The sequence below is a fragment of the Coturnix japonica genome, chromosome 18, assembly GCF_001577835.2.
Source record: "Coturnix japonica isolate 7356 chromosome 18, Coturnix japonica 2.1, whole genome shotgun sequence".
Taxonomy (NCBI): Eukaryota; Metazoa; Chordata; class Aves; order Galliformes; family Phasianidae; genus Coturnix; species Coturnix japonica.
Genome location: NC_029533.1, coordinates 8,273,271 through 8,290,141, shown reverse-complemented (window position 1 = coordinate 8,290,141; position 16,871 = coordinate 8,273,271). Strand labels below are relative to the sequence as shown.

General features: G+C 41.5%; 1 protein-coding gene across 2 annotated transcripts in view; it reads left to right on the top strand.

Moving 5' to 3' along the window:
* Nucleotides 1-305: 305 nt before the first annotated feature.
* TOM1L1 (target of myb1 like 1 membrane trafficking protein) overlaps nucleotides 306-16,871 on the top strand; it is a 163,432-nt gene continuing 146,866 nt past the window's right edge. Inside the window, exon 1 of one of the 2 annotated variants that reach the window (XM_032448277.1) lies at nucleotides 306-457. The gene's annotated coding sequence lies outside the window, so the exon portion shown is untranslated. The remainder of the gene's footprint in view (nucleotides 458-16,871) is intronic. The other variant, XM_032448275.1, reaches the window with a different exon arrangement.

The window sequence follows — 16,871 nt, the reverse complement described above, 5'->3', positions numbered from 1 at the left end:
TGGGGGCTGGGCAGTGTTTTTAGTTTATTTTTGTGGGGTTTTTTTGTTGTTTTTGTTATTTTTATGGGAGTAGAATCAATGGAACTATAGTTCATTTTTTCAGAAAGTGGAAGCTGCAGTAAGCAATGTCCCACTCGATTGGTAGCATTTAGGAAATGTATGACCAAGATGTGTAGGCCATGTGATGTGCATAGGTTGCTAATTAACCAATTTGGACATAGTTCTGAAAGGTGATATGAGGTTTAGAAGCCTAAATAGCTAATCTGTTCCCTCCCTTTCTTTTGTCTTTAAAGTTTAGAGCCCTGTGTAATATACACATGAAACCTGCAGCACCCTTCCTTACCATGAATGCACATCAATACACTGTGATTCTTGTGGACTGTGCAACAAGAGGAGAGTCCTACAGCTGCTCCCTGCTAAGGTTCATCTCTGCTCAGCACCAAAAGGAAAAGAGCAGGTATGTGGATGTTTCTGACTGTATCATTAGGTTGCAAGTGGGAGAAAATGGAAGACAAATACTGGTCATCCCTTAATATTTTGATATAAATTCTTCTTTCAGCAAGTCAAGAAGTTGTGGGTCTGAGTTGGGGTGTGTGCTATACTCTGTATGAGGTTTGCTTCTTGCACAGGCAGTGCAACAGCCAAGCGCAGTTTTTATTTCAGTGCTTCAAATATTATTATTTTTTCCCACACATTCTGTTTCTACTGTGTTTCAACAAATGCAGAGTTACTGATGTTGCTGTGCACCAGGAGGGTCACATTCACCCTGCAATAGAAGGTGCAGAAACTTGGATGGAAACTGAAAATATGTCTGGGTGCTTTTGTATTCGAGAGCCCTGGAGCCCTTCCTTGGGTAGTGGTCGATAGCAGGGACTTCAGGTTTGAGGCACATGGTTACAACAACGGCTGAAAGTGGAATCGTTATTATGATGAGAATTTTCATGCTCAACAGAGATGTGGTGAGGCTCAATATCCTCTTGAATAACAGCTTTTCTTACTGCAAACAGAAAAGAGCAATTATGTTTTCAGGTTCATGCACTAGTTCTGGTCTCTTGGAGCTCAGAACGTTGTTCTTGGCAAAATCTCTCGTAGTCGAGATGGCTGTTCAGCTCCAGATTGCAACCTCAGGGTCTCTTCCAACTTTGCGGTTTTTGATGTTATTTGGAGATTTTTAGTGAAATTTGCACTCCACGCTTGAGAAGAGCTGTTCACAGCATAAAATGCACCTCACCTCTTGGCAAAAGTTCTTCTCAGTGCCCCATGTCCAGGTGTAACTTCTAGGTATCATTTTCCCATTGTATTTAGCATTGTAATCTCTAACAGCTCTCATCCTTACTAGTAAAACAGACACTGAGGCTCAAAGTGGTATGTCAAGGAAACAGAATTCTGTGGCAAAAGCAGAATTAAAGCATCCCTCAAGGATTCATGGGCTGGACTTTAATTTTTCCAGTTGTTAACTGGAATTTAACTATGTGTTAAAAAAAAACACAGCAGCAGGAACCATACAGAACAAGGTGGAAAGGAATAGGGGTTCCTTAGAGGCTGAAACAGTGACTTTCATTAGAAAAGAAAGCAAATTGCCACCAGGTAGACAGGTGAGAAAACTAGAAATACCAGCCCTCTGTCACTGTAGTGGGGAATTTACTCTTCAGAATGTAGGTTCACTTCAGATACGTTTTTAGACAGACGAATACTTGCGTTTTAATTCAGGTGCTGGGAGTTACCTCCCTCCCTTCCAGCTCAGTGCATGGCTGTTAGGTAAGTGATGGTTGGAGTGCAGTCTGTGGAAGCTTGAACATGGAAAGAGCAGATTTGCAGGGCTTGGAGCCACAGGCAGGAAGAAAACTTAATTCTGATTCTTTTATTTTCCCCCTTCAGCGAGTTGGCCAGGTTACCTAACCGTCATTTCAGTCTGTCCTTAACATTGAGGCTGTGAAGATTTGCAACAGATAAAATAATTCTGAAAAGCTCCTATTGTTTAGCTATCAAGGCCAACTCATCTGCAAAGTCTTTGGGAAGATTTTGTTTCACCTGAGTTACAGAACATGTTCACACAATGTTTTTTGTGCCATTAATTATTTAAAGCTTGCTATTTTGCATGAATAGATCAGCTCGCCTCAAAGAACACAGGGCAGATGAGAAGGGACATTCCTGAAACATCCTATAGGATGCTGGAAAAGGGAGAAAAAGGGAAATGAGGTTAAATCCCTGCTGGGGCAGTGGGACACGCCTCCAGCCCTGCAGACCTGACAGCAGAGCTTTGAGGCTGTTCTCAGTGTTTCCAGAGTTCTCACTTTAAGATGATTGTTGCATTTATAGTAGGCACAAGCCTTGGTGCCTTCAGTTTGCATTTGGCGAGATGATTCCTTTGTTCATCAGCCTTCTGAGGCAATGTGAGCATTATGACTCAGCTGAACAGCACTCAGGTGTGTTGGCTGGGGTGAGGATGTGACCATTTTAGTTGCAGGAGGGATGTGGCTGTGGGACAGGGCAGTGGCTGCTTCACACCCATATAACCCCACTGAGCTCACCCTTCAGGATCTGAATCCCAGTTTCATGTTGGCTCTTTGAGGTCCATGTTCAATCTTCTGATATGCTTAGAGAAAAATTCCTCAAATGAAATCCTTAATGACCTTTTGAAAGGTTCCAGTAACCAATATGGAAGAGAAACAGCTTTTAAAGCTTTGGAAAGTTGATTTTTTTTGTTGTTACTTTTGTTTGTGCAGAAGAGATTGGTCGTTTTAAGCCAGCTGTATTTGGCAGCTTCTGTCCAAAGGAGGGGATGCCGAGCTGGGGTAGCACTTGGCAGAGTTCTGTAACACCCTCATTATTGTCTGTGTTCTGTTCTTTCACTAATTTCATCTATTAAATAAATAAATGAGTGATTTTGCCAGATGAATTTTTTTTTGTATGAGAGTATCTTTTTGTAACGTTGCCATCTTTCAGTGGTAATTATCCAGTCCCACAGCTGTTGCCTACAGGCAGGTTCGAAATGATAATTTTATAAGGTGTACAAATCACCATAAACATAAATAAAAACAAGAGTTGAGTGCCGAGTCAATAGAGATCAGTGAAATGAAAAAGACAGGGGTCTGGATGACCAGATTACCATGTTAGCCAAGGATGCTTGTTATCTGAGTTCGTGATTGTGATCCGGGTTTGGTTGATTGCAAAACAGAGCAATTAAGACTCACAAACTTAAAAATTATACAAGTGATGAAGCATTTAAACCATGAGCAATTCCAGTGAGTTATTTACTTCTGCTCAGATTCACGGTGCAGAGTTGAGAAGAATTTGTGATGCAGGGAGTCAAGTAGATGTGTCATGTTTTGGAGGATGAAAGCAGGCCAGCATGAAAGCTTTGTGGAAACGCAAACGTCAGACAGCCCCAAACTCTGGAACTCTGCATGCAACACTTAGCTAACACACTGACTCATGCATTTGGATGAGGATCCTTCCAACATATGGTCTGAAATGGGTCTCTCCTGTAAATTTCATGGAGATATTTTCTTTATAGCTTTACTCTTCTGAAGCCTAGTAAAAATGCCCGTTCTCTGTTTATTCTGGCTACTTAGACTAGCAGTTATATAATGTTCATGAAACAGAAGCAGCATATAATCTTTATAGTTCGTAATATCTCTCCTCAGCAAAAAGTTGCCCACCAACAGGAATTCTCTTATTCCCAGGATACTTTTTGGTGTTGGCTTTTTGGCAAAACCAAACAGCTACAACCCAGTGGGAGCCATTTTGTAGCTGATTGACTGTTCCCTTCTTGCTTGTGAATATTCATAACTTTCATTGCTTCCTTATTTTCCCTTTCTTATTCCTGAGGTGATGATAGGAGAGAAAAGCCTAATTTTGGCTCATAAAGCTGCCAGATTTCAGGATGATTTTGTTGTGGGTGTTTTCAAAAGAGAGCAGAGGAGGCTGCAAAGAGAGGATGAGAAGTTCGTGTCAGTGTATTTAGCATTTAGGAGGGGGTTAGATAGCTGATGGGTATTTTCTATCCCCTGCTACAGTTCAAATGTTTGCACTGTACAGACACAATACTGTGACATTTTTTATTTAAAACCATGGGGCACTGATGGAGATCTGTAATCCCCGATCTTGCTCTCATTTTCATGCAGCTCCACAGTAGCTCCATTGATCCAGTGGATAAGCATTGGCTAAAAGGAAAAGCAGGAGTGAAATCATACGTCTTCTGGGTTTAATTATGAGAAAACATGTTGTACATTTGAATTCCAAGAAAAGTATAAATTAAGTGGAGAAGGAAGTTGAGAAATTCAGATGATTTGGCTACTAAATTCAAAGTGGACATGGATGAAGATGGTAACCTTTACTTTTATGGCATCAGAGGTTACTGAGATGAATATTTATAGGCAATATGTGCATTACTTACATGCTCCAAGGCAGCAGTTTAGTAATGTCCTTCCAGTGCAGGCAGTGGCCGTGCACCCAGCGATGCAGTGCCTGGTGATGGAGGATTGTGTTCATTGTGCAGAGGCTGCAGGGCAGGGAGGGGAGCAGCGTTGTGTTTGAGTTTGTATTTGAATCAGGTGCAAAGGCCAGCAAAAGCACACAGCTCTGAGTAAAGAACATTCAGGGCTCCATAAATCATTGATCTAATGTTGTTATGCTACAATGGCAAATTATGCTGGTTTTGTCTCTGCAGTTAGACAGTGCAACAGATGGCAAAGATTTGCACAGCAAGTAACGTTCTTGGCAAAGCAAATTTTATGAATTTATAGTTGAAGAGTTAGTTGAGATGCAGTGGAGGATCTGCACCAAAGGGGGAGTGGGGGAAAACCAACTTTTTTTTATAATCTTCCTTCCACTTAAGAAGAAACAAACAAACAAAAAAACAAAAAAAAAACCAACAAAAAAACAAAAAAACCGAAACCAAATTTGACACGTTTGCCTTACAAGAGGTGCTATTATACCAGTTTCCATTCCTGTTTGTGCTGTGGTGGGAAAAACTGCCAGCACTGGAGGCAGTTTCCAATGGGGAGCTGCACAGTGGGCAGCAATGACTTGGGTTGGGTGTGTGTGGGAGGCCAGCAGTAGGACATGGCATGTTGGCAGCACCAAAAGCTTGTCCTTGTGCTTCCCACAGCTGGCACTCTGAGCCCTATGGATGTGAAGGAAAGCTAAGCCCTATTCTGGAGAGAGGAACCATAGAAGTGTGGCAGTGTCTGATGGAAACACAAACTGCTCTATAATCTCATTTCTCATCTTTAATTCATTGCTACGTAAGAGTCGTAATTTTACACTACAAAGACTGTAATTACGTTGTAGTTTATATTACAGTTATTGTGCGATTTCAGTGCCTTTCAGGTACATAATTATCTGTTAATAAAGCCGAGCAGTTAATATTTAGAGAACCTTTTGCTTCAAGAGAATAATTCTGAAGACACGTGCCACAAGTCCTAGTCATGAGAACAGAATTCTTGTCCTTGGGTTCTTTGTTTGGAGAAAATACAGACGATGATTCCTCTGAGTGCCATCAGACCTCACTTCCATCAGGCCAGGGCTGTGCTGATGACTCATTTCGCTTTGATTTTAATTTGTGTGTGTGTGTATCAGTAAGACACAGCACTTCTTGGGGAGGGAGAAAACCGACCCAAGGATAAAACAGATAGTATTTGTTCATTTCTCTACTGGTTCACCCTCAGAAAGAAGAAAGGCAGGCAGCCTGGCCTCACTGGAGGTAGTGATTTTTCAACACTTTTGATAAATTTTTTACAGATTTTCTCTCCAGGTTCTTCTGTATGATTCCTGCATGCAAAATAACTTCACTCAGCTGTGTATTCTGTGCTGTTCTGTCAAGCAAGCCAGCACATGCATTTGCCTAAAGGATGCAAAGTCCTCAGTGACTCAGGCCTGGATACAGCTGAACTTACAAACTCCTCTCCACAGAACTCAAAGTAACCTCAGCATCAGAAAGACTTTTGGTAGTCTGCCTCTGTGTCCGGTGCCTGAGATGTGAAGGAACACGCTGTCTTGTTCTTGTAGCAGGGTTAATGGGACGTGGGAATGTTATTGTAGTCCTGTGGCAAAGTTGTTCTAAATCTGGTGACCCTGTTAGGAGGCAGAGAATTCTCCTGGTCACCCGTTCTCATCAAGTCTCCATGAGGGCAGATGGTGATACTTGACATTCAGCTTTAGTTTTACCGGGCTATTTCCTGGATCTGTGTTATGCTATGGATGTCTTTTTATATTTGTTTAACTGTAATAAACCTGAGAAAAATATTTAGCCTTAGTTTCCCTTTGCAAGTAAACTGTATGTATCACCGTATCAAGCTGCAAAATGCATATACTTAAAAGAAACTTTCCATCTTTGGGGCTGGAAAAAGTAAAAATAATATGTTCAGAGTAAATCAAATAGTTTTTAATTAAAAAAAACTAAAGTTTTCAAAAGTGAACATACAATTGGGATTCTGTTCTATTAGCTTTGGGGTTCTAAACATTTTGCTGCTTCACATCGCAAGATCTTCCACTGTATTGTCCTAAAAAAAATTCCATCTGTAAAAGAACAGAAGAAGCAAGGCATTTTCCCCTTCAATTTAATTGTACTTTAGGCTTTTTTCTTCCTCTTCGGTTGTTGTTGCCAGAAGCTGGCATAATTTGATTTGATGGCGTTACAGAAAGAAGTTTCTCAGGTTCATATGCAATCATCTGGGTCTAATACGATCCAAGGCAATTTCCAAGAGAAAATCTGATCCTCAGACTCCTGTTCCATTTTAAAACCAACTTGCTGCGTAAGGTGTTTCTCAGCAGCCCGGCTCTTTTCACCCTTATTTGATAAAGGATCCTTTTTTTTTGCTGTGTGTGAAAGCACACTCAGCTGGGCAGGGTTGTTCAGCATTGTCATGAACTTCATAGTTCTCAGCCGATGTCTCTAAGGGTATGTATTACTTTGAGATCTCCTTCAGATGTTCAACGCTCATAACGGAGCATTTTCTGTTGACAGAAAAAAAAACCACCAAAATCAATCTACCCAGTGCAGTTATCTAAATGAGCAGATATTCCATGACAACAACGTTTAACTGGTAAAGCAGTTTTCAAAAGACCAACTAAAATTGTATTCTTGTGCAATTCAAGATAGAGCTGGAAACTGTTCCGTTATAGGCTTGACTTCTCTAAATTTATATTAGTTAGGGAACTTTCTGCTTTATTTCTAAACTTCAGAAACCTAAAGAACATCCCCTTTCCCTCCACTCACTACTAAAGGAAGGTTGAGATACAACTCATTTTTCTTGGATTCAGCAGCTTGAATGAAGAAGATCAGAGAGAAATCCTCAAACCTCTTATCTGCCATAAGCGAGTAACAAGATCAAGTTAAACAATGTCACATAGGAAGCCCTGGGGAATAAATTAAGGTCATCGCACTTACGAGTAATTGCCATAGAGGGATGCAGCTGGCCACAACTTTCCCAAAACAATGAAAGCTTTCCGGACAGAGAAATTGATGTTTTGTTGCTTTTCAAAGGTTTCTTTGATGGTCTCCTTTTCAGCAAACAAGAAGATGCTGAGAGTTAAGTGATTTCTAGTGCTTCCTTAATGACTGTGTTTAATTTTCTTGGTAAGTGCTTGAAATCTGAAACTGGGAGGGAGGGGGAGAAAAAGGGAGGTGGAACAGAATCGATGACTTTTAATTTTCTCTGATGAGTCTTCAGATAAAAAGTAAGTCTCCTGCAGCTGAATTAGTTAAAATAGGAATTGATATTGCTATTCTTCATCCTGTGAGACTTTATTTACTTGCAGAGTGGAGAATCTATTTTCTTCTATTATGGCAAGGCTTCTATTTTTAAACTAATTTCCTGAAGTACCAGTGCTGAAGAGATACTCATCTCTTCCTTTACTCCCCACTCCTCAATGATCTGAGCCCACTGACTGAGCTCAGTGCAGCCTGGCAGAGGGCAGAGCTGTCCCAGCAGCACTGAGCTGTGGGCATCCAGGGGTTGTGTGACTGAAGAGGCTGCGTGGAGAGCCTGGACCTCTTACAAAGGAGAAAGCAGTCAGCACAGGGGGAGGTGTTAGGAAAGCTTTGAACATAGACGGAATCTGCAGTTGGAGTTGGCATCAGACCTCAGGAAAACAATCCACAGGATGCAGATCCAGAGCACTGCAGTGCTCCTTAATTCTGCTGCTTGCAGAACAACCTGTTTGCTGTGTAACTACAAATGTGGGAGTATTTGATTTGTATTTTCACAGTTCTGCAGCAGGGTTTCTTGTCGTCCCTTTCTGTCAGCCAAAGCAGGATTTAAAAAGAGGATGTTAACACAGATGGAGCATCTGAGCACGATGAGCAGGAGGCTGGCAGGGAAGGGAGAGGTACCTCAGGCTCTGTGTGTACCCAGGGGTGGGTTTCTGGCTCCCAAAATAGGCTTGTGAATCCTTGCGATGTTCTCCACAATAGAAAATGTGTTAAGAGTACATCAGAGCTAGGAGAAAAATCAGAGTGACCACAGGACCCGCATTGCATGCCATCAGCCTGTGGGTCCTTCAGGAGTCAGCCAGGATTTATTGCTAGTCAGTCCCACTGAACCAGGCAGGGCCGGCTGCTCCTGGGAGTCCTGGCACTGTGGAGAGGTGAAGGAGAAAGGCAAAGGGCTGTGGCAGTGCTGCTGAACTCCTGCAGCACAAGATGGCAAACCCTGACCACCACTGCCATCCTCAGGTGTGTGGGAGCTGCAGGGGCAGAGTCCCTCCAGCCGGAGCCAGATAGGAAAATGTTTGGTTATTCCTTGAGCCAAAAAGCAACATGTGTATTGTAGGTGGGCAATACTCTCCAAGAATAACAACAGAAAGGGAATAAGCTAAAAGAAGCCTCTGTCCTGAGGAAGAACACTTGCAGCTCTAAGGCCAAAATGCTGTCTGTGCTTTAAAGATGGGGATGTTTTCAGCACTACTGAACCGTCTGGTTTATGGTATGAAAGAGTAAATCCCATCTTCTTCACAAATAAGTCTGTGCCCTTAAATTTGTGTAGTTAGTTTTTGAGCTGGGTCAATAATCAAATAATATCTTCATATCTTTTTTTTTTTTCATGTTTCAGGATAATTATGCTTATAAGCATAAATATTAAATTCTGCTCAATGTGTGTGCACTGTGGAGTCCCTAGGTGTGAATAACAATATCTAATTGCAGGAACCAGAATATTCATTAAACTCTCTCAGATGGTGGTTATGGGGGTGTGTGAGGTTTCATATAGGTGCTAGCAGGAGGCAGTTCTGCAGAGCTGCTGAAGGCTCTTTGAAGTTTCCCTTTAGCCAAGAGGACATCACAGGGCACAACTATGAGCTTGGAGGAATAGGAAAAAGGCTTTGTGTGGTGAAAAAGTCCTCATTTCTGCAGTAGAACATTAATGCTGTGTTTTAGATAGTGAGTTCTACCTCCTCTGCCTCAATTTGTATCCTGAAACTAATGCTTTTCATCATCATTTCAAGCTGAGCGACGATGACAAAACCTTTGTGTCTCGATAAACCAACACTCTTACAGAAAGGATGCAGTGTGGTCTGATGTTTCTTCCTTGGTAATTACCCTGACTTCAGAAACATTGCATGTTGTGGAAAGAGCAAGGCAGAACGTGGACCTATTTCAGTTTGTTTGCAGCTTAGTCGGTTGTATGAGGACTTCATGAAATCATAGGAAACGAAGGGGAGTTGTGCCATGTGTGCTGCTCACCGGTGTCTGACTTGGCATTATAACGCTGCACCACGTTCATTGTATTTATAGAAACATGCTACTTTCTCATTTGCAAATGAGAAATCTACATAATTGATAGACTCAGTGTGTGTTTTGTCTCTCTCCTTCTCAAGTTCAGCTTCCCATGTAGTAAAATCCTGTGATGAATCATACAAATGGAGGCATTTTGTAACCTCTGTTTTCAAGCCTGTAAGGGTCTTGTCAGAGGATCAGGGACCTCCTTAAACTTGTTTGCAGCTCAGCTGTTGCAGAGGAGGCGGCAGAATTTGTCCCTACCACCCTGCAGAGCTCAGCAGCCTTATGGCACTGTGTGCTCCATAGGGTCAGGGCCACCCAAATTTCCTGCAGTCGATGCATCTTTAGGCAAAATCCACTGATATAACATTGATCTGCTTTTCCTTTTGGTACTTTTCAGTAATGTGAGTTCGGTGCTCTTTGCTGTTTGCCGCTGACTCCTGGTGTGCGGTTAATGGTCGGCTGACGTGGGCTCTGATTTCTGACAAAATGCCCAGAACTTTTTAAACAAGGGAATAACAGGCAGTTAGCGGTGAATTACCAAGTGCTCTCCATCCCACAGGGGTATCTTTGTTTGCGTGAGAATGTATTCATACAGGAGCAGCCACTCCCCAACCATTTGTGCAAACAAAAACATGTTCTCTTGAATATTCATGAGCGTCGAGGGGCACAAACATGGTTGAACCGAGATCAGCTCCAGAGAATTCATTGGAATGTTTTGTAAATACCGTTTTGCAGTGTTTGACCAGCACGAGGTCCCGCTGTCAGACAGGCACACACATGAGTTGACGTGCTGACAGCAGTAACAGCAGATTAACAATAGAGCAATGTAATCAGTCATACATTTACATACTTGTTCAGTCGTACAGTATGCAGAAGCCAGCAATGGTAATGAGACTAATACAATTTTTTATCTCTGCTGAAATACGCTCACGAAAGAACATAACCCACTGGTTGGGGACCTTTTCTCAGCCTATTTCTGCTGTCTCATCTCTTCAAGTGTTTTCCTCCTTCATTATCTTATTTTCATTCTGCAGTCTTGAATGCCGGAATAAATTAGTTGCTTGAAGATTGGGCCTGCATTAAATATTCTGCTTGATTTCTTAATCTTTTTCTTCTCCGTTGCTGTCCATTCTTTCCAGCTGTGAGCACAAAGATGCTGTAGGACTGGAAGCACAGCAAAAGTTTTCTTTCTGATCTGTGCTGTCAGCTTCTGCTCAGGAGTGGAGAGAAGCAGAATGTGGCTCTTTAACAGGGGGCAAAGCTCTCCAGGCCAGTGAAGAAAATGGCAAAGAACAAAAGGTGTCTGGGGATTGTTTGTGGTGAATAAATAGAGAGCAGTTCCAGTGAATAACCTGGAAGCTGTCCTCTATTTGTTTTCCATCTGCTGACTTCCCAAACCAATGTAGCCACTCATCCATGAAGCTAAACAGACTTGGCTAATGCTTTATTTCTAGGAGAGCTGAGGAAGGCTGTATTTTTAACGTGTGTGTAATTGCTGCCTGGTGTTTTGGGTGCTTTCTCTGAGTGGAAAGGTGTATAAGATCTAAACTAAATGTGTTGCCTTAAATGGAGAAAATCCTAATTTCTCCAGTATTTGTAAAGCAAAAGTGGAACTCGATATTGTTACCTGTGGGATGTGATGTGATAGAACCCGTGGTACTAACCTGAAGCTGGGAAGGGCTGCGTCCTACTGGGTGCTCTGCAGGCAGCCTGCTGTGTGAGTTTGCAAGCTGCGTTTTCCCCATTCACAGAAGCAGGGAAGGAGAACTGTAATTAAGAGTAACCTTCAGCTCAGGCAGACTGCTTGAAATTGGAAACCTCCAAGATTATTAATTTTACTGATTTTATGTGGATCTGAATTAATCGGGTAATTTCTCTGTGTGTATTTTCTAAAATAAGTGGAAGTTAAGGCACTGTGTTCATCTCGCTCATAATCCTTCTTTTTCCCCTTTCAGCCCATGCAGACTGTCCATCTCCTGTGGAGCTCTCAACATTAGTTGATGCAGCTCAGTTCTTAATGCCATAGTAGCGATGTTGATGCAGGAAGTAAATGTTGAAGATTAGTACAAAATACTGTAAATATGTTGGTTCTGCACGAGCAGTTTGCCATATTAAGTAAACATTCGTGGGAATTATTCAAGAGAAGGTGGAATATATTTGGAAAAAATATATATATTTTTGCATAATGCAGCAAATTTCTCAGCTTTTGTGCACCAGTGAATGTAGATGAGAGATTCATTTAAGAAGTTTACAGTTCTGCAACCAGTCTAATATCTGCTTATAATAAATAACTGTGAATGTAGTTTGAAAGGAATAAGGTGATCTCTGCAGCCCTTGGGCATTAGCAGCTACCAATACTCATTTTTAGCATACTCTGTTTATATTGAAATGAGATGTTTGCCATGGAAACCTGTGTGTTACAGCATACTGTCTCATTCTGAAGTGCAAGAGTCTTGCAGTGAAACCATGATTATAGCAGCTAGTGGTGTTCTTCTGAAACAACCGGTTCTAAATGCAATTTCCTTCTATTTCTGATTGACTTGATGAGGATTGCTCTAAGACTGGTGCACACAAAGGGTGGGAAGCCCCATCTGCAAAGCGCTACCTTCCTTTGAGTACTCTTTTCCCTTCAGATGACACACAGCCTTCCCATGAAGGATTCCATTGGACCCTGTTGGGCTCTGATGCCTGTTGGGCTGTGTGAGCTTTGTGTCTGAGACCGCTGATAGCAAGTGTGACTGTTGTCAGGCTTTTGTGCCTTGAAACATCTGTTGTGCATATATTGCTGTTGAGTTTGTGCTGGTTTGTACATCACTTGTCCGTTTTTTTGAAGTATTTTAATTGAAATTGTACCTCAGTGAGTGAAGGAGGAAGCAGGGCTCAGTTCAGCCAAAACAGATGAATAAATTAAAGCAGTAACTCGTACAGAAAGCAGTTTAATAACCAGTGTGGCAGGCATTTCTAATGTTAAACCCACTTTGAAGTCCGTTCTGTAGTTAAACTGGGATTTCACATCAAAAAATGTTATTTACATTTGCCCATGCTAGTCCAGCTTTTGTTAACAGCGCTGGAAGATTAGATGTAAATGATCTGAGACCAGTAATGGAATGCAGGAGTCTGAAGGCATTTCTCAAGGAGGCTATTACAAGACAAGGGGAAGAAAAAGTATTCAAATACCTCACAATGTTCCTATCATCCAAAGCATGTTTTCAGATGCCAAAACAATCTCAGCAAGCAAGAGTGAAACTTACTTGCTCAAGATTCCCATTTGCTGAACTTGCCTAACAAGACACTTGAGACTTAAGTTTACATTTTTACAATGAAAATGAGATGGAATGATGCAAAACCTTTCTTGATGTCTTCTCCCTTGATGTTTCCACTTCTGATATCAGGGGGTTTAACTACGGTGACTGCATCCTTCCCTAGCTGTGGACTTGCATGCTGCTCTGATTACTACATGGGGGAAAATAATTCTTGGAAGCATTGTGGGTTTAAGGCAATAACAGGTAATTGTTTTCCGATTTCAGCCCTTAGAATTGTGTTGTGTAAGATGGATGTGTTTGGATTTCATGTTAATTCTGTACCTTTAGCTTTTTCATACTTACTCTCTGGTTTCAGATGAGATACTTAGTTTTAAGAACCTAGATTCAAGCATCTAAGCTAAAAAGTCAGTCCCTACCACCAGTGTTGGAGCAGTGTGAATCCTTTGTGGAAGTGTGGAGCTCCCTCTGATTTCTAGAGGGAACATATATGTTTGTTATAGACAGTCTGATTAGCAGCAGAAAGGAAGTAGGATACCAACTGTTCTCCTGGGGTAATTGTGCAAACAATCACACTATTTTTCTTCAAAGCCTTTTGTAAATATCAGTAAATCCTCACAAAGGACGGTCAAGATGAGTGGGTTCTTGGGTCGTATTTTGGCATTAATTCATTCATATTTCAAGTTCTAGGCAATCTTCAGTAGACCCCTCTTTGCCTACAATGAAAATTTCAAACACACTGAGTTAGAATTAAGGTGGTGGTGGTGGTTTTAGACCACCCATCTCTTAAAAGAAAACCGAAGAGTACTTTGTCAGTGTACCTTATATTTTCCATTTGAGAGCTCTGTTGATTTATAGCCCCACTCTACCCCTCCATTTTTCCTTCTTATTTTTTTAAATTCTATCAGGGAGATGCAGCATCATAGTTCTCAGTGAATACCCTGATTGAAATTTTGAAATGAAGGTTACTTGCATACTTTATGGGACCTTTGAATAACACCAGCTGAATAGCTCAGTGATTGATTCTGATCACAGTCCACATATTAAAGAGCTTTGCTGCACCCTAGAATTCAGGTGGCCTTTCACGGGAGCTATGAGTGTATCGTTCCCTGATATCTTCCTACAAGCAAGCCTAGGTAGTGTAGTTTGCTTGAATACAAAGAACCAGATCATGGAAAAAGACTGTCTGGGTCAACATCAGGCTGCATAAAACCTCAGCATAAATTTGGCCTTAGGAAAGATGGAGAAAAAAATGGAAGGTTTTCTCTGAAATTGATTGGAAAAACATCTTGATCCAAATCACACATCACATATCCATATCCAAAATCCTGATGCTCTGTACCACCAAGCAGATCATCTGTGCCATCTTTGTTAGTACCCTAAAAAGCAGAGTACCAATGAGGACAGATTCTCATTCCTATAAAGCTTCTTTCTGCTGTATTGTTCATTTTATTGTAAGTACAACCTCGCTTCATTAGTAAAAGGGAATCACTGGTCCTCAGTGGTTTGAGAGGGGGGAAGAAAAACAATAATGATTGGCATTTTCAGCAAGTCATAGAGATGGTGGTGCATAATTCCCAGTCTTGGGCACGGGGCCTGTGCTGGGTATTGAAAATGATGAATGTGCAGTGAGGAAAATCAGATAAATATGTGTGGAAATTCTTATTTTCTGGACTCTAAATACATAACACAGCCATTATCTTTTAATAGTTAACATAAAACATAATGGTTGCTCAGCTATTTTTGGAAAGTGATACATTGCAGGAGGATCACCCATTAGATTAAATCAAAATATGCTTTAAGCATTAATTTGCACTAGCTGCTACCAGCTGGAGAGCACAGCAGCTGCTCTGGACTGTTTTGACGGTGTCTTTCCATGGCTGCTACAAAAACCTTCACTCATGCTGAACCCTCTGCCATCACAACAAAAATATCAACACTGTCACAGGTCAAATATCAGGTCATTCCTGTAGTGATTCCCTGAAACCATTTACCAACTTGGCTGATCAGAACTAAAGCAGCTGGATAATTAGAGAGACCATTAAATGGCAGCATGTATGTCCTGCAAAGGGTAGGAGCAGTCCTGTATGCACCTCTCAAATCGAGCTTGATCTTCTCTGTTAGTTGCTGCCTTATGCCACTTTTATACTTAACTCTTTGAGGGAATCATCTGACTTATTTTCTGCGTCTGTTTGAGAATGAGATAAGTCTTGACCTACAAATGATTTTGTCACTACTTTGCATATACGAGTATGGGGGCTGTTCCAGGGTACACTTGCTCATGTAAGTAAAGAAAGAAATCATAACTCATTTGCAGTCTTGGCAGTCAGTGGTTTCTCCTGTGCACTCTTTGACTCTGTGTGACAGCTGAAATAAGTAGGGAGATGATTAAACCCCCACTATAATACTGTCATATACAGATGTCTGATTTCTGCCACTTACATCTCCTGTCACTGTTCAATCTCTTCAGTGGTTTCTTAGAGGAAAACTTTTCATTAGCAGAAATATCAGCAGCATGCCATGGCTGGTCTGCCACAGCTGCACTGCCTGCCTGCCCGCAGTGCTGCTCCCAGGGTGCTCTCCTGGCATGTCTCAGCAATTGCTTCTTGATCTGCCACTAATTCTATGTTGAGGAAGGACAGGGTGAGCAGATTAACTGTGTGTTTCATGCCTAAAAAAAACCCCACAAAACAAGGGTGATAGTACCTTGCCCCTCATTTCACACTCTTTCCCCTCCTTGCTGATGACACTTAACTGATAACTTTCAAAGCTTTTCTTAGGTGTATATGTGCATTATTGTCTTTGCTGACTGATTATCAGTAGCAGGAAGCCAGGTGATATCTGAGCACATCAGAGCATGTCCCAAACCATCTTTTTTTCTTTGCGTTTTGGTGAGTTTTTCCTCAGATAATAATAATGATGCCTCAAAAACCACTTCCCTTTTGCAGGCAGTAAAAAAGTAACTTACCATGAAATGAGCTTGAAAGGTAGAATGAATTGACTCCATTACTTCTTACCTACTACTTTTAGAATCTTCTGGTTCAGGTGCTTTCTATACTTGTCCCAAGAACAAGGACTAAAAAGTTACAAAGTGGTTATGATCAGGCTTATTTTCCTGTGATAAGCTGATGTTCTTGCATGTGCTCACGTCCTCACTTGGGGTAGTTTGAGGGAGAAGTACAAAGTATCACCCACCTGTGACAGTCACCAGTTGTCGTTTCTTTTGGTTCCAATTGCATCTTTTCATTTTATAGCATGCTGTTAATATTTGTGTCAGATGTACCTAAGGGAAAGAAGTCTGTTACCAGAGACATCTGCAGAGTCTGGTACATCCAGGTACTGTTTTGTAAGTGCTACAGGGGAGGTGAGAGGTGCAGTCCATACTTGAAGTTGTTGTTATGAGTGTAAGGGAGTGTTGCCTGTAAGAGACAAAAGGAGATACTTTCTACCAACTTATTTCTGTGTTTCTGCCAGTTTGGTACAGCTCATTCTCTGACCACAGCTTACAACTTCTTCACTTTATGGACTTCTAACACACCTGCAGAAGGGAGGCAGAAGCAGCCCCAATAGCTCTTATAAAGCTTTATTTTGAGAATGAAAGCTATTCTCTTCAGATGACGTTTCTCCAGAGCATCATGTGCACTGTCAGAACTGCAGCTGTCGTTAGAGAGCTGTACGGTGAAGCTTCACCAACATCTAAGCACACTAACTGTTGCATATGATGCAGGAGTTTTATTTGCACCTCGTCACTGCAGTGCTTATTCACTTCCTTTAAACGTGCATTGAAAGATGAAACCAGGAGTATTTTAAAGGATTTTAATCTCTAATGTTCCCTGTGTGTCTGAAAACGATGGGTTTTTGGGGGGCATTTTTTTCAACCCATCATT